The 26,144-nt window shown below is 38.6% G+C and overlaps 1 protein-coding gene across 19 annotated transcripts in view; it reads right to left on the minus strand.

Moving 5' to 3' along the window:
- LOC133631180 (protein 4.1-like) overlaps positions 1–26,144 on the minus strand; it is a 121,589-nt gene that overhangs the window by 75,871 nt on the left and 19,574 nt on the right. For 6 of the 19 annotated variants that reach the window (XM_062023321.1, XM_062023317.1, XM_062023319.1 and 3 more), the window contains exon 1: positions 15,759–16,043. The exons of 2 other annotated variants lie outside the window; for them this stretch is intronic. The gene's annotated coding sequence lies outside the window, so the exon portion shown is untranslated. Of the gene's footprint in view, positions 1–15,758; positions 16,049–26,144 lie in introns of those variants that run through there. 11 more of the 19 variants (XM_062023324.1, XM_062023308.1, XM_062023307.1 and 8 more) reach the window with 6 other exon arrangements.

Genomic DNA, 26,144 nt, shown 5'->3' on the forward strand with positions numbered 1-26,144 from the left:
TTGGACCAAGCTATATTTCTAACAAAGACAAATCATTATTTCTTCTAGATTTTCCATAACAAAAATTTTAAAACAAATTCAAAAGACTTTGAAATAAGATTTAAATTTGATTCTACAGATTTTGTAGATTTGCCAGAATAATTTTTTTGAATTTGAATCATAATAAGTTTGAAAAAATATTTCACAAATATTCTTCGTCGAAAAAACAGAAGCTAAAATGAAGAATTAAATCAAAATGTATTTATTATTCTTTACAATAAAAAAATTAATTTACTTGAACATTGATTTAAATTGTCAGGAAAGAAGAGGAAGGAATTTAAAAGGTAAAAAGGTATATGTGGTTAAAAAACCTAAAATCATTTTTAGTGTTGTATTTATTCTCTAAAATTGTCTTTCTGAAAGTTATAAGAAGCAGAGTAAAGAAATTAATTGATTTATTTAAACAAGTCTTTAAAATATTTTCTTGGATTTTCAAATTCTATTTGAGTTTTGTCTCTCTTAGAATTAAAAATGCCGGGCAAAGCGAGACCAGCTTGCTAGTAAATAAATAAAATTAAAAAAATAGAGGCAGCTCACTGGTAAGTGCTGCTATTTGAGCTATTTTTAGAACAGGCCAGCGGGCTACTCATCTGGTCCTTACGGGCTACCTGGTGCCCGCGGGCACCGTGTTGGTGACCCCTGATCTGGGATAAAGTTTGACGAGCAAAGAAACGAGGAAGCAGCTCATCAGTCGATCATGTCAACATTGGCACCCAAGCTCGTGATAGTGTGTCTGGGTTAGCGCTTATAAAAACAATATCACTAATACTTGGTTAATATTGAAGTTACGAAATGTAAATGGAGTATTGTTGGCGCTTTTTGGATGATTATTTAGACGATTTTATGAGTGGAATAGAGGACTTCCTATTGGCTCCGTTGTAAGTGAGTTTTAATCACGAGTTAGAATGCATTAAAAAAAAATATATATATATATCTGTTGTCATGTCCTGACTGTGAACGATGGGCAAAAAAAAAAAAAAGTGCAGTTCCCCTTGAGAATATGAACAATTTAGAAAAAGATTGCATATACAAATCCCTGCCAGGCTTATCAATACAACAAAAACGAATGTGGTTGTAAAGAGGTGATATGGCTAAAAGGGAAAGTGTTGATTTAAAATCAGCAGTAAATCCGTGCCTGGGAATGAAACAAAACACTTGGGAGTCTGGGGCTTTATAGCAATTCTGGAAATTGCTTTCCCGGACGTCAGGGGAGTACAGCTGAAGTGTTTTGGGTCACTCCAACATGCTGATCAAGCCACTTTCAAACATCCACACTCAGGAACTTCATGTGCGATAAAGAGGCCATAAAAAGTAGATTAGGAAATTCAGTTTACAAGGCTTTGTGACACGATGGCAAAAGAAGTGATGAGGTCACAGGTACCAAACCAGTGGTAAGACCAATGAGAATTCTCCCGCAACTTTCCTTCTTTCTGCATCATTACGATGTCATGTGTGGCAGTAAAGAAGCAGCTAAATAGTCAGCTGACATGATGGCATTGTAGCCTAACCTTTGCATTGCACTCTTTCCTCCCCCAAACAGGAAAAACAGAAACTATGACGATGGAAAAGAGGCATCATAACGCCATAGAAATGGAGTAAGAATGCGTTCAGTCACTGGTGACAGGCGCTCCTCACAGGGCAAACACAACAGCACACAGTAGCCTTGTGCCACATGCATTATGCATAAAAAAGGCTGCATTCACGACTGACGGATTTCTGATGGTATAAAGAGAAGAAGGCGATCCAATTCAATAACAAAAGTCACTGGAGTCAAAAGCTTTAACAAGGCACATTAGTGAAATGCCTTTTTGTGGACTGCTGCACTAAAACAATATTAAAATGGATATCATCATCGCATTAGGAATTTTGTATGTCATGTTTATTAGTTTAAATTGATCTAATAAAAAGTAATTCCTGAAGCAATGTGGGACAGAATTTACTACAGGAGCGAAGTCGAGCGGGGGCGCAATTCATTTAACAACTTGCTATCTGAAGCTACAACGCAAGACTTGAGTCAAAGTCTCGCCAAGGGGAATTTGGCAGACAAATTTCTGACAAGTCCAAAATTTAAGCAGTTGAGACTTGCTATTCAATCACTGTGCCTGTGCAAAGTGGATTAAGCTTATTTACAAATCACCTTGAGAATGTTGTGTATATGCTTTGTCATACAATGTTTTGTTTAGCAATAAGACTTTTTTGACCGTCAACAAATGGCAAAGGTGCACTTTAGCGTAAATGTCATCAATGGACATAAGTGACACACGTGAATGGTTTACCTATAGCTGCTGCGATTATTTACCGAAAGGGAAAATAAATTAATCGGAAGCAGGTAGGGATGCAACGATAAAAAGTATTAATGATAACCGCAGTAAAACTACCGTTTTAAATAAAAATTATTGAAAAACTGTGATTGATAACTGCACTTTGATAATCTTACGTACCTGTCAGCTTGCTAGCTTAAGTACTAACATGAAAACAAGAGACATTAACGTCTTTCCCCATTAAGAAACGACATACACCAATCTAAACACATTGCTATTTGAGCAATTAAGCTATTCAACTGTGCACATTGAACCTACAACCTGTGCTTTTTCCGAGACAAAGATCTTTTTATGGTGCATTTAAAAAGTGCTGAACAAAGTGGGACGCTACAACACCCGCCAAAAATAATAAATATTAATAATATATTTTATTTGTTAGACATTCTTCATGTAAATAAATCTTAAAAGTACCAGTATAATGGAAAAACAAGTTGCCTCGGAAGCGATTATCATATATTTCTGATTTATAATACAAAAAGACTAAAAAAGTTTGGGAGTAAATAGATATGATCGAAAAAATATAAATCTCATGGACACTCCCGAGCCATTTTGTGAGATAATGAGCATGAGCGGTAAAGTGATTTGCGACGTGCATAGGGGAATCACAGATCCCTTCAACAACAACCGTTTAGATGATGAATATATCATAATCCACAGTATCCACAAAAAGAGGTGTCTTTCTCACCATTACTGGTCACAGTTGGATGTCAAAGTTTACTAACTCCTCGGTTCACGATACACAAATCTACTATCCATGTGAGAGGCATTATTTATCATCTAGAATTAACTTTCACCAGTTTAGAATCGATACGTCGGCCACAAGCCGCAGGACATCGGTCAGGTAGTATGTCCGTACCACAAGCGAGTTACCTCTCTGTTATTAATGCACCGCTGAAATTAGATCCTTAACATTAGCGCTTACAATAAAAATATCGCTAATACTTAGTTAACATTCAGGTCACAAGATGTAAATGGAGTATTGTTGGCGTTTTTTGGATGGTTATGTAGAGGGTTTGTGGGTGGAACAGAGGACTGTGACTCCATTGTTAGCCGACTAGGGATGTAAATATCTTGGTGATGGACTATTCGATTCCCATCTCGATACATGGGTTACAATGAGATTAAAAAACGATTCATTTATAAAACAATGATTTGGTGCGATTTGATTTAGTGTATGAACAATTCGATAGGATTCAATTTTGTGTATGAACGATACATTAAGATTTGATACGGTGTATTAATAATTAAATTCTATGGTTAACATTTGTAGTTGGGCACATTCTTTTTTACACCACAAAAGAACAGAACCATTTTTCTCTGTGCATACGCTCCTCCTCATGTTAGAAGATAAATCGTTAGGACCTTGGCACCAAGCGCTCAGACTAGATATGTCCAAGCTCAGTCTATGAGCATGAACTGATGAAAACTACTCGGATGAGAGGCCAAACGTCTTCTAAGATAACTGATCAGTTGAATGCCATGAGAATAACAATAACCTGTAACAGTGTTTCCCATAAACTGCCAAGATACCTGTGGCGGTGGGGGCGTGGATATGGGCGTGGTCACCATGACATCATCGAGTAAATTGCATAATTTACTACAATATGATTTTCTCTAAAAAGGCTCAAAAAATGTATACTTACTAATTAATAATAACAGTTTTGTTTTAAACGTCCATCCATCCATCCATTTTACAATATGATTACAACACTTTATGTACATATTTATATACAGATTTGAACAATAAGTTATTCACTAAAATATATTTATTAATTGTGGTTCTTACAAAAAATATATCTTATAAAATATAAAAGCTAAAATATATCTTAAAGCTCTGCCCCTTTAATTAGTGCATACTAAATCATTTAACTTTAGCCTACTACTACAACCATATTATTTACCAGCAACATAAAGTGAAACAGAGGCAGAGGTGTCCTGTCACAGTCAGTAACAAATAAACAGAAAACAGTAGTGGTCAAATACAAATAAGGCAACAAGAGAAGTATCCTACACTTCTCTTTTGTAAAGTAAATCTGAACAGCCTATATGGGCATCTACATCAACTATATGATTTGCCTGAGAAGCTGGACAGGACACTTTTTTTTTTTTTTAAATAAAAAAAAAAAAAAAAAATCTATTTGTGGCGGACGTAGTTCTTTCGTGGCGGGCCGCCACAAATAAATGAATGTGTGGGAAACACTGTGTAAATAAGAACACCCATAAGCACATTCATCTTCAAAAACTAAAAAAACACATTCTATAAATGTGACATGCTTCCAGTATTTCCAATTTTTTTAAACAAAATATATTCCCAAAGATGTTTTAAAAATTAAAAAGGCAAACCCTCAAATATATTTATTTTCCACGAGTCAAGTCAAGACAGTGTCGTCAGAGACGCCTACAGGTTTCAGCCAATGGCTTGACTGGAGGCGGGTCTTCCAGGATGGGAAGTGACATGTGTTGTGGAGTTGAAAGGTTGTTCAAATGGTGCCAGTTAAGAGAGCGTGACACGGAAATTGAGCCTGTTCTACGACAACGTTCCATTTTGTGAAATAAAGAAAGACAAACTGGGAATATGTCTGAGCCTCCATTACTTGGTATGTTACAGCACGAAGCCGGTCCCCGGTGTTGACGTTAAGTATCTTGCGAGTAATTATTTGGCGGGCAGCCGTGACTCTTGTGTTGTTTTAAAGATAATTTGTGTACTAATGTGTCTACGTCTATTCTCGTCTCCAGTTACGTAAGTAATGTAACAAGCGTGTAAATCTTATCACGGACAACCCTGGCTCTTGTGTCGATTTAAAGACAAAAAACCTCAACTGATTTCTAGTTTGGCACGATAACCGGTTTTTGTGTCTCCTTAACCTAAGGATTCACAGCTGAATTGTATTGATAAAGTTAAAGTACCAATCCTCTGCATTTGACCCATCCCCTTGTTCACCCCCTGGGAGGTGAGGGGGGCAGTGGGCAACAGCGGTGGCCAGGCCCGGGAATCATATTTGGTGATTTAACCCCCAATTCCAACCCTTGATGCTGAGTGTCAAGTAGGGAGGTAATGGGTCCCATTTTTATAGTCTTTGGTATGACTCGGCCAGGGCTTGAACCACTAGGCTACTGAGTAGGTTAAGAGGGCTGTAACCGAAGTAGCTGAACCGTCCATTTCTCAAACCGCATATCCTGTCGCATCGGTGTATTGTTAACAACCCTATAACTGACATATATACAGTATATATATAAAAAAATGTATTTAAAATGTAGTATGCATTAAAAGAAAAGGGTGGAGTGCCATCTCCAAGTTGGAGAGGAGATCTTGCCCCAAGTGGAGGAGTTCAAGTATCTAGGAGTCTTGTACACGAGTGAGGGAAGAGTAGATCGTGAGATCGACAGGCGGATCGGTGCGGCGTCTTCAGTAATGCGGACGCTGTATCGATCCGTTGTGGTGAAGAAGGAGCTGAGTCGGAAGGCAAAGCTCTCGATTTACCGGTCAATCTACGTTCCCATCCTCACTTATGGTCATGAGCTTTGGGTTATAACCGAAAGGACAAGATCACGGGTACAAGCGGCCGAAATGAGATAGGGTGAGAAGCTCTGTCATCCGGGAGGAACTCAGAGTAAAGCCGCTGCTCCTCCACATGGAGAGGAGCCAGATGAGGGGTTCAGGCATCTGCTCAGGATGCCACGCGAACGCCTCCCTAGGGAGGTGTTTAGGGCATGTCTGACAGGCAGGAGGCCACGGGGAAGACTCAGGACACGCTGGGAAGACTATGTCTCCCTGGGAGGAGCTGGACGAAGTGGCTGGGAGAGGGAAGTCTGGGCTTCTCTGCGTAGGCTGCTGCCCCCAGCGACCCGACTTCGGATAAGCGGAAGAAAATGGTTGGATGGATAAAAGAAAAGACAAAAAGAGAAAGAAAAACATGTGTTCTTGTCTTACATAAGGATTGTGAATGATAAACGGCACATATCTTTCCCATTTTTGCGTGTTTCCAGTACGGCATTATGGCTTTTGATATGGTCAGAATGCATAAGAGTTCCCTCCGTGACATCCTCAGATCCCGCATCTACAGAAATTGCCGAAAGCATTTGGAGCGTAATATTAAAAATGGCTGTCTGAAATTGTGGCATTTTGTGGATGTTAAAACCATAATTTTGCACAATCTGCAGATTAAAAATATAATTGGATATGTTTTAATGGATAAAATGAAACACAAATCAGCATATAAAGAGCATTTATTTTCTAGTATACTAGTACTTTAGAATAGAATAGAATACAAAGTACTTTATTGATCCCTGGGGGAAATTCAAATTTAAAGTGCTACAGTAAAAAAAACATTTAAAACAATAAAAGTTTAGCCATTAAAACAGATGGAATACTCAATCAATCAATCAATGTTTATTTATATAGCCCTAAATCACAAGTGTCTCAAAGGGCTGCACAAGCCACAACGACATCCTCGGTACAGAGCCCACATACGGGCAAGGAAAACTCACCCCAGTGGGAATACTAAAACACTATCAGATGCAAAACATGCAAAATAGTGGATTTTTTCACAATGTGTACACACACACAACTTTGTCAAAAGATTTTAGTGTGTGTATAAGTCACACACACACACAACTTGGTCAAAAGATTTTAGTGTGTGTATAAGTACTTTTGAGCACATTCAACAATAATGCAATAATGACAACGGTGATAATTTTGGTAATAACCATGATATGACATTTTCATATCCTCACATTCCTCGAAGCAGACAATAATTGAGTAAGGCTTTTATTTCCCAGATGTGAAAAGCCATTATATAGAACAAGTTATTCTTTTTAAAAACTTTTATAATTAATCTCTGAGGTAGATAGGCAGAGTCGTTGCTTAAAATGTGTCTCCACGTTCAATGCAACCATCCTCTGGAGAACAATTACACTTCTTAAATTGTCAAAATAATCCCCACAAAGCAGATCATAGTCCTCACATCCCTAAAAAGAGGACAAGTTCCTAGGGGTGTGGATACACATAACATAATTGATGAGTGACACCAAGCGTCCTGCTGCAGGCAAGATGGATACAATCTAATTTTTAAAGGTCCATTTGAGACAGACACACACACTCTGTTCAAAATTGGCTTGTGTGTGTCCACACACACTCATAGATGCAGAGGATTAGGAGCAGCCATCTGTGCTGAGTACAATTAGCTGACGTACGACACAGCTGGGCCTGTCCCGGTCACCCCTTCCCCCAACACTCACAAGCCTCGGAGGCTTGCGGAGGTTATATCGCTGGCGTTTTTTCGACATATCAGTGTACTTTGTGCATGCCGAGCGTATACGAAGCGCCTCTCCCCGCATAGCCGCGAGGGACGGCCAGCTGCTGCGCACAATCCCAGCTTCTGTAACAGGAAACCATGTTGCTGGGTCTGGACATTTGAATTTAGATCCAGATCCCCAAAGTGCTTTTTAGTGGCCTGTCTGGGAAACAGAGGGAACTGGGGTATTCATTTGTTTAGTTATAAAATTTAAAAATTCTTCTTCTTTGTAAAGTCAACATGATCATATGGCTGAACCTTAATTTTATAAGATTACATTGGCTTGTGCATCCGGTATTAAAATATATAACCGTTTTCCTTTTATATATAAACATTCTTAAAGTTCTAACAAGTGTTAAATACTGCCGTGTTGAACTCCAATAACAATTAAATACTTGGTCTTAGGCTTACAAAACTTTATTTGGAATACATATGACAAAAAGCCCAAAGAATGAGCATTTGATGCTTGCCATACTTGAGTCTTGTGAGGTACACTGAGGTCTCATGTGACACCATGCATGATAAAAGTTCAAATTCTTAAGTTTGTGTGTGGTGTTTCTTTTTTTACAACTTTTTACATTGGTTTGGATTACAGTTGGAGTTAAGGGTTAGTATTGGGGTTTAGCTATATTTTACCTTGTTGACTTTAGAGGTTTCGCTATTGGTATTTGCAGCTTACTAACTGCTTTGCAGGATGCTTTTCTTTGCATTATCACGTGGAATGTGAAAGTTACAATATCTTACGATTCGATTCTAATTCTTCGGATGACAATTTGATTCCGAATCGATTCAAACAGATTCTCGATTCACAATCAGAACTCTTTTAGTAACAAAGAGTGCTAATTTCCGGATTATCGACGTTCCTCTATAAATGAAACCAGGGGTGCACACATTTTTTTAGCAGGTGAGCTACTAATAAGATGACCAAGTCCATATCGCACTAAATGGAATGTTCCTCCCATTCCATATGGAAACGAACCCAAGGGGTTCGTTGAGTCGGGCTCAGGGGTTCGGCGGAGGTCAAGACACATCCGACTCATCGTGTAAATAAAAACTTCTCCCTATCGGCGTATTACAGATACGGCAACAGCAGAAGTCAGACTGATTTGCAGGTGTGTCATTTGTTGTGAGTTTATGCACTGTGTTGGTTTTGTTCTTTGAACAAGGTGATGTTCATGCACGGTTCATTTTGTGCACCAGTAAAAAAACATGGTAACACTTTAGTATGGGGAACATATCCACCATTAATTAGTTGCTTATTAACATGCAAATTAGTAACATATTGGCTCTTAACTATTCACTATTAAGTACTTATTAATGCCTTATTTGGCATGGCCTTATTCCTAACCCTCTAACCCTGGCCCTAAGCCTCTAACCCTAACCACATAACTCTACAATAAGTCTTTGTTACTTAGAATATGTTCCCCTAGTGTCCAAAAAACTCTAAATTAAATCTTTGTTACTTAGAATATGTTCCCCATACTTAAGTGTTACCAAGAACATATAACTTTGTCTTGATTTTGAAAAAAACCATTTTATTTTTAACTAAAGAAGGGTTCGGTGAATGCGCATATGAAACTGGTGGGGTTCAGTACCTCCAACAAGGTTAAGAACCACTGGTCTAGTTCCTCTACTTTTTTAGTACTATTTAGAATAAACACACATGGAGGTTAACTTTGTAGCTTGCTAGCTTGGGTAAGCATTTTTTGGAGACCCTTATTATGTTAGCACAGGCAGAGAAGATGTAGTGTGCAGCGCATTTATTTTGAAGGCTGTAACTCTGCAGTTGGTCTTTGGGTTCTTGACGGCGATTGTGTAGCTCGTCCTCTGTGTCCTTTCTTTATACCCGGCTTGCACCACATTAGCGGTCATCTTACAAGACTCTCAGTTGTCATGTATATCAATCAAGTGACAAATGTCTTCATGAAAATGGCTGTGAGACTGATATCTCTGAGAAATTGTTATATTGCTCCTCCTTAACCGGGAAATTATACAATCTAAAATGCACCTTGACATTTGCCTTCCGAAGATGGGCATCTTAAGCTAAATCGCTCACTCATCCCAGGCCTTCCACTTGCTGGAACAAAACACTACAGAGGCCCTTAACTGAAACAATACACTCAGAAATTAAGCACAAGGATGGTTTAAAAAATATATATTTTTAAATTGATTATTGAAAAGGTCTTTATTAGCTCAGAACTGTAATAACAATCACGATTCCAATAAAAAAAATTCCACACCCCTAATTACCACAGCTTAATTTCCAAATGTGAAAACATGTACAACATTCCTTGGCTAACTACATCTGACTTCTGAGCAAAGATGGGTTGCGGCTTTAACAATTTCAGAAGATATCCAAACAATTTATACTTCAGTGGGTTCAGTCAGGACACTTGTCTGCCCTGATCCAGCAAGACACATATATCACATACAGAAAGTACAATGTCGTCCAACCGGCCGTAAAAGCCCCTTAGCAACAAAATACCATTAAAAAATATTTTTAAAAAGGCTGTGGCTGGATGGCCTACAAACGTATGTTCGATTTATCTGTGAGATTATAAACACTACTCAGAAGATGTCATTTTACACTGCTCACATTATAAAGCCCCATTTTTACTAAGTGTGGCCATTCAGATCTGTCAAGACTATTCTTGCGTTTCCACCAGGCGGAATGATTCAGCCGTAGGGTGTGTAACTAGCCCAAAGACAACGAGAAACAAGCCACAATAATAATCAGATTCTATTTTAAACACAAATTTAGTAATCTTACAACCAGTAATTCAAACTGTACAAGTGTACCAAAGTATACCACTGCCACAAGCATTCGTAAAAGAGTACTGATACGTTTTGGGACCCTTTTTATTGAAATAGATGAAAAAATAAAATAAATAAATACACAGTTAGAAAACACTAATTTGGCATGTTTTGAGTTTCTTATGCTTCACTGATATTGTTTTAGTCTTTGTATTTTTATCTGCTTGGATGGCAAAATGTATTGTAATTGTTTTAAATATTGGTTTGTACTGTAGCACTTTAACGTTAATTAGAACAAATACAAATCCATTATTATTATGTAATATTTCTGGCAGATGTTGTGGCGTCCTACTCTGTTTAGTGGTCCTTGAACGCAAGGTAAAAACACTTTGTCATATGCCTTCTAAGTGAAATGTGCACAATTGAACAGCTGAGTAGATCAGACAGTAATAATGTGATTCTATAAGTTTAGATTGGGGTATAACGCTTATTAATGGGAAAGACATTAATGACTCTTGTTTTCATGTTAGCATTTAAAGGGGCTGTTTACAACATTTACACAGTTGTCAAGAGGGCACTAACTTTCCAATGTTATATTATAACCCACCCTCTTACTGCTTCTAGGACGTAATAACGTAAGTAGGTATACACGCATTAGCTTTGGGTGTATGTTGTTAGCTAATGATAGCGACTTGGATAGTTAGCATTAGCTATCATTGAATGTAGCTATATTCTATCATAACAACATGACTGCAAATTGGACTGCTTTTGTATGTGTGCGCTCCCTGCGCGTATGAGTTGACGAGACAGGGTGAGTGACCGGCGTAAACACCAATAATTGTATTCGGTAATTGTGAAAAATATAGACAGTTGTAATACTGATATGTTCTGTTAAACCAGTAATGGTAACATAAGCTAGCCAATGGTATTTTTGTTTTTATTTTTGCTTTGAAAAATTTAACTGTGAGCAAGTTGCAAACAGCGCCTTTAAGTTAGCGGGCTGCCGCCAGCCAGTCTGCGAATTTGTCAAAGTGCAGTTATCAATCATGGTTTTTCTATCCTTTTTTTATTTATTTTTTAAATGACTTACCATTTAATATTGTTACATCTCTAACATGAGTCAGTGGTGTATCAATTATTAATATTTTAGTACCAGTCAGATGCACGCTGGTCTGATGGGTGTGACGTTTAAACCCCTGCTCAAGATGGTGTCCGTGTTGACGTGCCTGGCAAGTCTGAAGGCAACATCTGAATATTGTATGAGTGATGCCAGGCAAAAAGGGATATACAAACACATGAGTGGGATGCCCAGAAAAAAACTGGTAGAATATCTGTATTAAACTTTATTCAAAAATGTTAGAGAGCAACCGATTTAAATTGTGTGTGTTTTGGATCTTGATGCACATTTGCACCTTGTTGGAGCCAAATTTCCTTATTTTGTTTATATTGTTTTTATTTTGTTTTCTCTACATGATTGCTGGCATCTGTTCATGCTGATGGTTGACACTGGTCCCCATTAGGGATAGGACCGTTGCTATGGTGCGGTTGCCATGGTAACATCATTTAAAGTAGGCTTCAGGTGGTAGCACTCAGGTGCGATTGTATGGAGGACACAAACGGTTTTCGACCGTGCCGTGCGTGGTCAGGTCTCGCTGCTGTGACAATGTCCAATTCAAGGTCAGCATAATAACAATGACATTATGTTCTATAGCAGTGGTTCTTGACTTTGTTGGAGGTACCGAACCCCACCAGGTTCATATGCGCATTCACCGAACCCTTCTTTAGTGAAAAATAAAATGTTTTTTTTTTTACAAATTCAAGACAAAGTTATATGTTTTTGGTAACACTTTAGTATGGGGAACATATTCTAGGTAACAAAGACTTAATTTAGAGTTATTTGGTTAGGGTTAGAACAGGGGTCCCCAAACTACAGCCCCCAGCGTCCAAAATCAGGCCCGCGGGAAGTCCCAAGTATAAAAAAATGTTTAAAAATTTAAAATTAAAACACTTTTTTTCCCCCTGTCTTTTCTTATCCACTTTGTACCGCTTGCTACTCACAGTGTCTCCTAGCCGCTCAGGCAAATCATATTGTCTAAAAATGCATTTTCTCATCGATAACGTGACAACGCGCGCGCGCGGAAAGTGCGCTATATATATATATATCAGTGTTTCCCACACATTCATTTATTTGTGGCGGCCCGCCACGAAAGAATTACGTCCGCCACAAATAAATAAAACAATTTTTAAAAAAAATAAAAAAATGTTTTTGTCTTTTCCAGGTTCTCAGGCAAATCATATAGTTGATGTAGATGCCTATATAGGCTGTTCAGATTTACTTTACAAAAGAGAAGTGTAGGATACTTCTCTTGTTGCCTTATTTGTATTTGACCACTACTGTTTTCTGTTTATTTGTTACTGACTGTGGCAGGACACCTCTGCCTCTGTTTCACTTTATGTTGCTGGTAAATAATATGGTTGTAGTAGTAGGCTAAAGTTAAATTATTTAGTATGCACTAATTAAAGGGGCAGAGCTTTAAGAGACATTTTAGCTTTTATATTTTTATAAGATATATTTTTTGTAAGAACCACAATTAATAAATATATTTCAGTGAATAACTTATTGTTCAAATCTGTATATAAATATGTACATAAAGTGTTGTAATTATATTGTAAAATGGATGGATGGACGTTTAAAACAAAACTGTTATTATTAATTAGTAAGTATACATTTTTTTAGCCTTTTTAGAGAAAATCATATCATTGTAGTAAATTATGCAAATTACTCGATGATGTCATGTGACCACGCCCATAGCCACGCCCCCACCGCCACATGTATCTTGGCAGTTTATGGGAAACACTGTATATATATATATATATATATATATATATATATATATATATATATATATATATATATATATATATATATACAGCCCGGCCCCGACCAAATTGTTTTAACCCAATGCGGCCCCGAGTCAAAAAGTTTGGGGACCCCTGGGTTAGAGGGTTAGGGCCAGGGTTAGAGAGCTAGGGTTATAATAAGGCCATGCCGAATAAGGCATTAATAAGTACTTAATAATGACAATATGACCAATATGTTACTAATTTGCATGTTAATAAGCAACTATATAATGGTGAATATGTTCCCCATACTAAAGTGTTACCATGATTTTTTACTGGTGCACAAAATGAACAGAGCATGACCCTCACCTTGTTCAAACAACAAAACCAACACAGTGCATAAACTCACAACAAATTACACACCTGCAAATCAGTCTGACTTCTGCTGTTGCCGTATCCTTAATACGCAGATAGGGAGAAGTTTTTCTTGACCTCCGCTGAACCCCTGAGCCCGACTCACCGAACCCCTAGGGTTCGATCGAACCCAGGTTAAGAACCACTGTTCTATAGCCTACATTTGATTTCATTTTCCATCCATCCATCCATTTTCTACCGCTTGTACCGTTCGGGGTCGCGGGGGTGCTGGAGCCTATCTCAGCAGCATTCGGGCAGAAGGCGGGGTACACCCTGGACAAGTCGCCACCTCATCACAGGCCCAACACAGATAGACAGACAACATTCACACTCACATTCACACACTAGGGCCAATTTTAGTGTTGCCAATCAACCTATCCCCAGGTGCATGTTTAAGCAAAGTTGTCCAACAAAAAAGAAAATGAACTATTTCCATATTGCAGCCCAGGGCCGGCCCGTGGCATAGGCCGTATAGGCAAATGCTAAGAGCGCCGTCCATCAGGGGGCGCCACGCCAGTGCCACAAATGTTGGAGAAAAAAAAAAGAAAAAAAAGTTGGTACTATTATTTCTAAATACAAAAAATAATCCCACGTTAATTAAAATGCAAAGTAAAGCCTATTTAATAGAAATATTATTTGTTACAACATTACGCCCCCCCCCATGTCCCCGCACGATGCGCCCCCTCCCTTCCCGTATCATGACTCTTACCACATCAAAAAATCAACACAAGATGTCAAAACGGCCAAAACTGTCAGGTGCCCAGGGAAGAAAAAATAGAAAAGAAGAGGAGGAGAAACGAGAAAAAGACAGAGGTAGCAGGTAGGTAACGTTAGCCTACATGAAATAATTTGTCTGTTACAGAATGTGATAGTAACCTGGCTTTTTAGCATTAAGCTAATGTTACATGATTCGGCAATTGCTAATCAATAAATAGCTAGTTCTGTTTTAACGTCGGGTTAAAATTGTGGAGGGGGCTAAATTGTTATGGAAAATAATAATGTAACATTAGGTAATTACAGTACTCCCACCTTACATTCGTCAGGGACATTTGTATTAGATCGTTTAAGCAGGTGTTTTTTGTTTACATTGTTATTGCCTTCTGGTTAGCTAACGTTTGCCCTGAGCAGAGCAGAGCAGAATAATAGCAGGTAATAGTCACTTTTCCACCCCTTTATATATTAGGTATAGTTGTAAGCCTAGTTGTTAAAGTGCACATCATTAATGTTAATTAAGCAATATCACATGAGAGGGAATGCTGTTTTTTAATTTGAGCACTGCTGTGATTCGGTTAAAGATAATCATAACATAACATTCTCATATAATATGTTAATTTGCTTTCTTTAAGTAAAAAAAAAAGGTCAAAGACAAAGCTATTCGGTTTCTTGTGAGTATATACACTTCACTGCCGATGTGGGGGGGCGCCACCTAAAATCTTGCCTAGGGCGCCAGATTGGTTAGGGCCAGGCCTGTTGCAGCCCATTGTGCACACACTTATTAGGCAGATGAATGCACAACAAGGCCCACAAAGTTGTGTTGTTTTTTTGCCCTTCAGTGCAACTGCAACAACAGCTCCCTGTGCATCTCAAGCAGCTCGTCCACTGACTTCAGAATAGCCATCTTGCCATCCTCCACTCGGGAGGAGATGCGAGGATGCTGGGAGAGAGGACCCACGCCGTGTCACCCCTGCCTGACCACGCCTACCGCACTGCAGATCAAAAGCAACCCACTCTGCCGTCTAAAGGCGCTGAATGCCTTGCAAATTCCAACCCACTACTTGTGTCGCGTCATTTTCTAGACCACTTCGTAACCAGAAATGAATAGTTTTTAGCACTTTAGTCCCCCGTGGTAATAACAAGCTAGCTCACCTTGGAAGTGAAGATAGTCCCAACCTGAATCAATAGCCTCTTATGCTAGCAAAACAAGGTTAGCACGACGCCGGACTAGCTTTGTTGAAGAATCATGTCAAGTTGTCTTTTTGCCAATAAACAACACTTGCATGCACCCACGAAGCGTTATCAAGCAGCCTTTCTACTGTGACGACCGCTCTTAAGGTGACGCCGAGATAAAAGAGACTAAATGTAGAGGTTTGATTACCAGGCGAAGACGTCCTCGGGTTGCCTTCGCCGTGCGTGGGCTCGTTTTCCTGACAGCACCGCTGCTCTGCTGGCTGCTGCCTGCCGCCTGCCGCCTGCCGCCGTGCTCCTTCTCCGCCCAGCCAAGTCAAGCCGTCCACCCTCTTCTACGCGACCGAGTGGAGAATTGTGGGAAATCAAGACGCGCATACAAACTTGCGTGCGCGCACCCCACATAATACGCGTGCCCACGCAATAACTGACCAAAGGTACTGCTGTTTACTAGCAAGAAGCAGCGCGGGCGGCTCGAAGGCGTGACGTCATCGTGTAAGCTTTCTATGGAAATGTTGCATTCAGTGCCCGGGTCAAAAAAACGGAATTATTCACGACTTTTTATGCACAGTCAGTGTGCAGTTGGTTGACAGACAGTTATGCTTCTTTCAGATGTTGACAAGTACAGTACATTAGTTATCCCAAAACATACATCAAGCAGCATATGTTATTAGGCACATACAATATCTACATCCATCCATCCATCCATTTTCTACCGCTTATTATAGGTATAGTACTCACATGATGTAGTATTTATTCACAATGTAATGCAGGGGTCCCCAAACTTTTTGAGGATTATATATATATATATATATATATATATATATATATATATATATATATATATATATGTGCCAGGGCCGCGTCTGGCACACAAATTCCATAAATAGCGACAGGCGTAGCTCTAAAATAGGCTCAACGTAATAGCCGGCAACGGTTCTTAAGTAGCTGTGGAGCTAATTGTGGCACGGCAAAACGAGCACAAGTCACGTTAGAAGCCAATTACAGCTTAAATACCAGAGACTTTAGCGAGGAGAGGGTGTTTGGAGCTGCCTGGTGAATAAGGTAACACAATATTCTCTTATTCTCACAGAGACAGAATAACAATAAACATGATTGTAGAAGACCTTAATGTACCCCAACAGGGATCCTCCAACAATGCTTCTCAAACACCATGTATGTACCACCTCAAAAGCTTAGCATACTGGCTCACACATCAGCTTATGAAGGTGAATTAAACGTTAATATTTCAGCAATGGAAGATTTAATTCGAAAAAAAAGTGCAATCAAATTTGTATCTGTATAATTAACTAAAAAACATATGTGTAAAACCTAATATTGTGGGGTTTTTTTTAATTATCTTTTTCCCAAGTACCACTAGATGGAGCCAGCGTACCACTAATAGCACTACTACCACAGTTTTGAGAGTTAGTGCTCCATCCATCCATCCATTCATTTTCTACTGCTTGTCCCTCTCAGGGTGTGGGGTGGCTAGAGCCTATCCCAGCTGTATTCTGGCAGAAGGCGGGGTACACCCTGGACAAGTCGCCACCTCATCACCATGATTTTACCACTTAGGTTTTACACACATCGAAAAAGGGTTGAACGAGAGTTCCCGCCAGAATCGTCAACAAAAGCACCTTGAGGATTCTGGCGGGAACTCTCGTTCAACCCTTTTTCGATTACGCATGCACCTCCTGCTACCCTAGCACCTCCAAAACCCTCAAATCTAGACTCCAAACATCCCAGAACAAGCTAGTCAGATTACTTCTAGACCTCCACCCCAGATCCCACCTCACTCCTACCCACTTCTCTAAAGTGGGCTGGCTCAAGGTGGAGGACAGAGTAAAACAACTTGCACTGAGCCTAGTCTATAAAATCCGCTACACCTCCCTGATACCGAAGTACATGTCAAACTACTTCCTTAACGTAAATGACCACCATAACCACAACACCAGGGGGAGCTCCACTAACCACGTTAAACCCAGATTCCGAACTAACAAAGGTCTTAACTCATTCTCTTTCTATGCCACATCAATGTGGAATGCGCTCCCAACAGGTATAAAAGAAAGGGCATCTCTATCCTCCTTCAAAACCGCACTAAAAGTTCACCTCCAGGCAGCTACAACCCTAAACTAACACCCTCCCCGGATTGCTAATAATCAAATGTAAACAATCAAATGCAGATACTTTTTCTTATGCCTTCTGATCTCTCTCTCTCTCTCTCTCTCTCTCTCTCTCTCTCTCTCTCTCTCTCTCTCTCTCTCTCTCTCTCTCTCTCTATGTCCACTACTTGATGTCCATATCCTACCCCCCCCCCCCCTCCACACCCCTGATTGTAAATAATGTAAATAATTCAATGTGATTATCTTGTGTGATGACTGTATTATGATGATATTATATATGATAGTATATATCTGTATCATGAATCAATTTAAGTGGACCCCGACTTAAACAAGTTGAAAAACTTATTGGGGTGTTACCATTTAGTGGTCAATTGTACGGAATATGTACTTCACTGTGCAACCTACTAATAAAAGTCTCAATCAATCAAACACATATGTTTTTTAGTTAATTGTACAGATACAAATTTGATAGCATTTTTTTTCTTCTAATTACCGTATTTCCTTGAATTGGCGCCGGGAATATGGTATTCGCATGCCTCGAATTACAGCCGTGTCAAACTCGTTTCCCAAAATAATTAGCGCATGCTTGGCACTTCCGCCGGGTCAAATATGAGTCATTAAATGACTCCCGCCTCCTGGTGGTAGAGGGCGCTAGTGATCCTTCTTGCGACTGCTGGTACTGCAGAAGAGTACTGCAGAAGAAGACAACCGGCAGCAAGAGTGCACAGCCATTGTTTGCTTGGACTTTTACCATGGAGGATTACATATCTAAAATAAAACAGTTTTCTAAACTGGACTTTCAATCGAAGCAGGAGGTAATACTTAAAAGGAAGATCTCCATCGAGACAGAGAGACTTTTAAAACTGAAGAAAGATAAGGAAGACTTCTATATCGATGCTTTTCTTCAAAATGAGCTGGCATGGACTCATTTATACCTAAAGGTAAGACAATAATAAGGTTTTTTTTTTTTTAAAATGTGCTTTTCATGATAAGGTAAGTGCCGGAGTGAGAAGAGGTTTTAAAATAATTAGCGCATGCTCGGCCATCCAGCAGGCTTCTGGTAAGCGCCGGAGTGACAGGAGGTTTTAAATTAATTAGCGCCCCTGCGGCTATTCAAGGAAATACGGTAAATCTTCCATTGCTGAAATGTTAACGTTTAATTCACCTTCCACATACTCAGTGGCCTTGTGGTTAGAGTGTCCGCCCTGAGATCGGTAGGTTGTGAGTTCGAACCCCGGCCGAGTCATACCAAAGACTATAAAAATGGGACCCATTACCTCCCTGCTTGGCATTCAGCATCAAGGGTTGGAATTGGGGGTTAAATCACCAAAAATGATTCCTGGGCGCAACCACCGCTGCTGCTCACTGCTCCCCTCACCTCCCAGAGGGTGATCAAGGGTGATGGGTCAAATGCAGAGAATAATTTCGCCACACATAGTGTGTGTGTGACAATCATTGATACTTTAACTTTAATTTTAAAGGGGAACTGCACTTTTTTGTAATTTTGCCTATTACTCACAATGGACAGGAACACACATGCCTTTTCTTTTTTTAGGATTTTAAAGATGATTAAAAAAAAAAAACGCTCGAGAGATGCGGTTAATGGGAGTCACCATTGTAGCCCATCTAAAACAACTTTCCAACCCTCCATCAACCTGTTATGTGCACGCTGTAATATGTTTAATGTAGTAACAGATATATTCATAACAATATGTAATATGTACAATATTTACTGTATTTTTTTGGGGTGATCCCACTACTGGCTTATTCCTCTTCGCCTGCAAATAATGTTGAATGCCAAACTGCGTTTGATTGGTGAAACTGAGTCAAGCGTCTCTTGCTTACGTGTCGGTTATAATTAGACCATTGTAGTATTATTATCAGAATCATTGGTAAAAATATGATCAATAAGCATGGCACAGTGTCCTGTGATTCTGCTTGGCTTTGTGATTTTAGGATATCAACTGATGCTACACATTGTATCAATGACGTCATGAATGGACTTTTGATTATTAGAGTTCAATAGGTCAACATTAAAGTCACTACATAGGAAAATTACTTTTTGACTGATGTCCATAACATTTGCCTTGATCCAGTCTTGAAATGTTTCAATACTTGACTTAGCGGATCTATTTATACAGCTAATGAATATGTTTTTGCATTGTTCATGACATATTTCAATGGTCATACATTCTAAGCTATCATCAATAGCAAACTACATGTTTTTTTTCCACCTCTTTGTAGTTCAGGGGCCGTACTTATCAAGCTTCTTAGAATGACTCCTAAGAAGTCTGCTAAGAGTTGACTTAAGAGTAAATAAATTCTTCGCTGAAAGCTGCACTTAAAAGTTAGTTATCAAGCGTCTTACTCACACTTTCAGCGAAGTGTAGGACTGAATCTTAAGTGTCACACTCAGAGCTGAATTACGACATTACTATGTGCCGTAAACGCAATTTTAGGTGACGTCATTTCTGTGTCCATAGAAATGACCAATCACGGAAGGGAATCCGTTGTCTAAGAATAAAGAAATATCTTGGAAATATTTAAGTGGACAATGGGAGTGTATATTTTGACAATAAACTACAAAATAATACAAAACAAACTAGTCCCCGCTGGCACTCACGCTACCGCTCCCTCTCTTCTCTCGCCCACACACTCACTGACGTCACTCACCTCACGGCCACACACATACGCTACTGTCATAACATTTTCTTTCCAATTCATTAATTAGGCAACTAATTTGAAACTGGTGTGGGTGGCTCTATATATACTAGCCCACTGCAGCCACATGCAGAAATCAACAAGGAATCGAAAAGTATTAAATCTGTGACAAAAATAATATCCGCTCTGTCTAAACGATACCGTTTGATCAGCTGCTCGTCATCAAAAAACAAACAAACATTGTTCCGTTCCCTGAACGTTGGCGCACGTCTCTCTCGCCTCAGTGCCATCCCCTGCTGGCAACTCCTAACCACTTAAGACACCTCTGAAGGTCTCTTAAATATCGTGGAGAGTAGGAGTGATTCTTAGACTTAAGAACGTTGATAAAAAGCTTTTATTCTTAAGTTTGAGAGTAGGACTAAATTTCGCAAATTCTCAGGACTTAAGTGTAAAATGGCACTCTAAGAAGCTTGATAAGTACGGCCCCTGGTTTTTCATCAAACAGCGCTACTCCTCCTGTTGGTTTTAGTTAATATACTTCCAGATCAAAATCTATTCTTTTTTTATTTTTTTAATCATCAATCCATGTTTCTGTGACAGCGATCTGAGATAGGGTTCGTTGAATTGTTCTAAAAAGTGCTTCATGTTGTTGTAATTTGCATACAAGCTTATGCTGTTGAAATGAATAATTGACCATTTGTTATCACATTTAATGTTGCTATTATATTGTTTATCTGTGTAGTAAAAACAAATATATTACTGATATGGGAGAAAAATGTTGTATCTGGATCTATATCATTCTCCAAATACTAGCTTTTATGGTCTTTGTTACAGGAGTTTTTCAGTTCCATATTTTCTTGTTCAATAACCTTTGATGTTCTTTCAATAATCTCTGTGAGAGTAGGTGGATGCCCTCCTGAATCCAGGTCTTCTTATTTACTGGTCCCTTGCCTGCATAATCTAATTCATTACAATAAAAGCTCTTTATTGTTATATAGTTGTAAATACATAATATTAGGGATGTCCGATAATATCGGCCTGCCGATATTATCGGCCGATAAATGCGTTAAAATGTAATATCGGAAATTATCGGTATCGTTTTTTTTTATTATCGGTATCGTTTTTTTTTGTGTTTTTTTTTAAATTAAATCAACATAAAAAACACAAGATACACTTACAATTAATGCACCAACTCAAAAAACCTCCCTCCTCATTCACACAAAAGGGTTGTTTCTTTCTGTTATTAATATTCTGCTTCCTACATTATATATCAATATATATCAATACAGTCTGCAAGGGATACAGTCCGTAAGCACACATGATTGTGCGTGCTGCTGCTCCACTAATAATACTAACCTTTAACACTTCATTTGACTCATTTTCATTAATTACTAGTTTCTATGTAACTGTTTTTATATTGTTTTACTTTCTTTTTTATTCAAGAAAATGTTTTTTAATTTATTTATCTTATTTTATTTTATAATTTTTTTTTAAAAGTACCTTATCTTCACCATACCTGGTTGTCCAAATTAGGCATAATAATGTGTTAATTCCACGACTACATATATCGGTTGATATCGGTATCGGTTGATATCGGTATCGGTAATTAAAGAGTTGGACAATATCGGAATATCGGATATCGGCAAAAAGCCATTATCGGACATCCCTACATAATATACATACTATATTTGTGGGTTGGGCTCTCTGGGTGGCTGGGGCCGTACTCTGGCTCCCACACACACTGGGAGTCAAATATATTGTACATACAAATACACACCGTTATTCATACATACTGTAGGTACCTACGCTCCGACATACATACACAAATACAGTACATACCTACATACTCAAAGTTCGTACAGCCACACGCACATTCACTGTACAAACATACATATACACATACTGTACATATACATTCACTGTACAAACATACATAAACACATACTATACATATACATATACATACATACACTCATGCACATTATCACATTTCATCAAACACATATTAACGTTGTTGCCCTAGGGCGGGGGTCGGCAACCCACGGCTCTTTAGCGCCGCCCTAGTGGCTCTCTGGAGCTTTTTCAAAATGTATGAAAAATGGAAAAAGATGAGGGGAAAAAATTTTTTGTTTTGTTTTAGTATGGTTTCTGTAGGAGGACAAACATGACACAAACCTCCCTAATTGTTATAAATCACACTGTTTATATTAAACATGCTTCACTGATTCGAGTATTTGGCAAACGCCGTTTTGTCCTGCTAATTATTGCGGTCCTTGAACTCACCGTAGTTTGTTTTCATGTACAACTTTTTCCAACTTTCTAGGACGTGTTTTATGCCACTTCTTTTTCTGTCTCATTTTGTCCACCAAACTTATAATTAGAGATGTCCGATAATATCGGCTTGCCGATATTATCGGCCGATATATGCGTTAAAATGTAATATCGGAAGTTATCTGTATCGTTTTTTTTATTATCGGTATCGTTTTTTTTTTTTTTTTAAATTAAATCAACATAAAAAACACAAGATACACTTACAATTAGTGCACCAACCCAAAAAACCTCCCTCCCTCATTCACACAAAAGGGTTGTTTCTTTCTGTTATTAATATTCTGCTTCCTACAACATATATCAATATATATCAATACAGTCTGCAAGGGATACAGTCCGTAAGCACACATGATTGTGCGTGCTGCTGCTCCACTAATAGTACTAACCTTTAACACTTCATTTTACGAATTGTCATTAATTACTAGTTTCTATGTAACTGTTTTTATATTGTTGTACTTTCTTTTTTATTCAAGAAAATGTTTTTAATTTATTTATCTTATTTTACTAATTTTTAAAAAAAAGTACCTTATCTTCACCATACCTGGTTGTCCAAATTAGGCATAATAATGTGTTAATTCCACGACTGCATATATCGGTTGATATCGGTATCGGTAATTAAAGAGTTGGACAATATCGGAATATCGGATATCGGCAAAAAGCCATTATCGGACATCCCTACTTATAATGTTGTGCATGAATGCAGAAAGGTGAGTTTTGTTGATGTTATTGACTTGTGTGCGGTGCTAATCAGACATATTTGGTCACTGCAAGCTAATCGATGCCAACATGCTATTTAGGCTAGCTATATGTACATATTGCATCATCATGCCTCATTTGTAGGTATATTTGAGCTCATTTAGTTTCCTTTAAGTCCTCTTAATTCAATTTATATCTCATGACACACTATCTGTATGTAATATGGCTTTTGATTTTTTGCGGCTCCAGACAGATTTGTTTTTGTATTTTTGGTCCAATATGGCTCTTTCAACATTTTGGGTTGCCGACCCCTGCCCTAGGGTAAACTGGGTAACACATGGCACACTGACAAAGCTTAACCTAGGGTTACTATAACAATCTACAAGGTTAATATAGGTTGCTTCTCTTTCTTCCCCTCCATTTTTCTGCATTCTTTTGTATCTCTAGTTGTCATGACGTATATGTATTGTTGCATTTGAACAACTGTATTGTTGATAATAGAGGTAAATTATTGGTATTGTTTATTATCAATAGCGCTATTTCTATTGGTATTTGTAATGTTCCATTTGTAGTGTAATAATGCTCATTGTCATTTCTGTATTATTATTTATTTCACTAACTGCTTCTTTGCTATCACTTTTACCATCATATTTGTACATGTCATATTTGCTGATGTTGCTCTATTGTTGTTGTTGTTATTGTTGTGTTTGCTGTTGGTGTTTTTGTCTATCTGTCTTATCCCCCTCTTGTCCCCACAATTTCCCCCTCTGTCTTCCTTTTTTTCTTCTTTCCATCCCCTCCTGCATCAAGGCCACATGTATTCTCTATATCACTCCTTCAAAGTGGAAGTGTGAGTGCAGCTTAATCAATGTATACTCGCAGCGCTGGCTCAGCACAACGACACACATCGTGACCTGTGGACTCTGCTGAGCTTATGTGGCTGCTTGAGTCGTCACTTTTTCCCCCCCTGCTTTGCTTACACGCTTCCCTGTTTCTGCTCTGCTCAGTCATCTGCTCCCACAGCTCAGCCTTGACCTTGTTTAACCTTTGAGCCACTGTTGCATTTTTTAAATATGTGCTCAGCATTATCAAATAAGATATGCATAACAATCAAAGTCCATTAAGTGATGGTTAAGAATTCTGTGCTGGAAAATTGCATTGACACATCACCTAATCGTAATCCCGTATTACATCATTTATATATATTTTTTTTACTGTATAGCCACATATATTAACACATCATTTTATTGATGCATATTACAGAAAATGTCAGATTTAATCCATTTATCCATCCATCTTCTTCTGCTTATCAGAGGTTGGGTTGTGGGGGGCAGCAGCCTAAGCAGAGAAGCACAAACTTCCCTCTCTCTTAGCTACTTTTTCCAGCTCCTCCCGGGGGATCCCGATATATATATATATATATATATATATATATATATATATATATATATATATATATATATATATATATATATATATATATATATATATATATATATATATATATTTATATATATATATATATATATATGACCAGTCATAACCCAAATCTAATGACCATAGGTGAAGATAGGAACGTAGATCGACGGGTAAATTGTGAGCTTTTCCTTCCGGCTCAGCTCCTTCTTCACCGCTACAGATTGACACAGCGTCCGCATCACTGCAGATGCCGCACCGATCTGCATGTCGACTTTACGATCCGTTCTTCCCTCACTCGTGAACAAGACCCCGAGGTACTTAACCCTTGTGTGGTGTTCGGGTCTGTGGGACCCGTTTTAATTTTTTTATTAAAAGAAAAATGATACAATTAATTAATTTTTCACACTGAGACTCACTGACTTTATCAGAATACATATTTAATGAGCACACACCATACACCCCCCCACTACACATTTCTATTACATATAAGATGTCCGGGTCCACTGGACCCGGGGCTAATAGAAGTGTGGAAATTGATGTTCTGTGAACCACACACACACACACACACACACACACACACACACACACACTCACACACACACACACACACACACACACACACACACACACACACACACACACACACACACACACACACACACACACACACACACACACACACACACACACACACACACACACACACACACACACACACACACACACACACACACACACACACACACACACACACACACACACACACACACACACACACACAGCAGGCCTAGACAGGAGGAGGACAGAGTGTAGGTACACAGAACATCAGAGGGTCAAATGTGCGAGAAAATGAGAGCAGACAGTGTTGACAAACAATGTTGCAACTAGGGCTGCAACTAACGATTATTTTGATAATCGATTAATCTGTCGATTATTACTTCGATTAATCGATTAATAGTCGGATAAAAGAGACAAACTACATTTCTATCCTATCCAGTATTTTATTGAAAAAAAACAGCATACTGGCTCCATACTTATTTTGATTATTGTTTCTCAGCTGTTTGTAAATGTTGCAGTTTATAAATAAAGGTTTATTAAAAAAAAACAAAAAAACAAAAACAAAACCTCTGCCCATGCGCATAGCATAGATCCAACGAATCGATGACTAAATTAATCGGCAACTATTTTAATAATCGATTTTAATCGATTTAATCGATTAGTTTTTGCAGCCCTAGTTGCAACCTTGTGTGGGAACCGCAGGTGCAGAAACACAAAAGAAGAATCCCTGTGGGATGCAGAAGCTGGCAGAGAAATTTTCCGTGCAACGTTCATATTGTTGTTACTCA

Source organism: Entelurus aequoreus, linkage group LG16, assembly GCF_033978785.1.
Source record: "Entelurus aequoreus isolate RoL-2023_Sb linkage group LG16, RoL_Eaeq_v1.1, whole genome shotgun sequence".
Lineage (NCBI taxonomy): Eukaryota > Metazoa > Chordata > Actinopteri > Syngnathiformes > Syngnathidae > Entelurus > Entelurus aequoreus.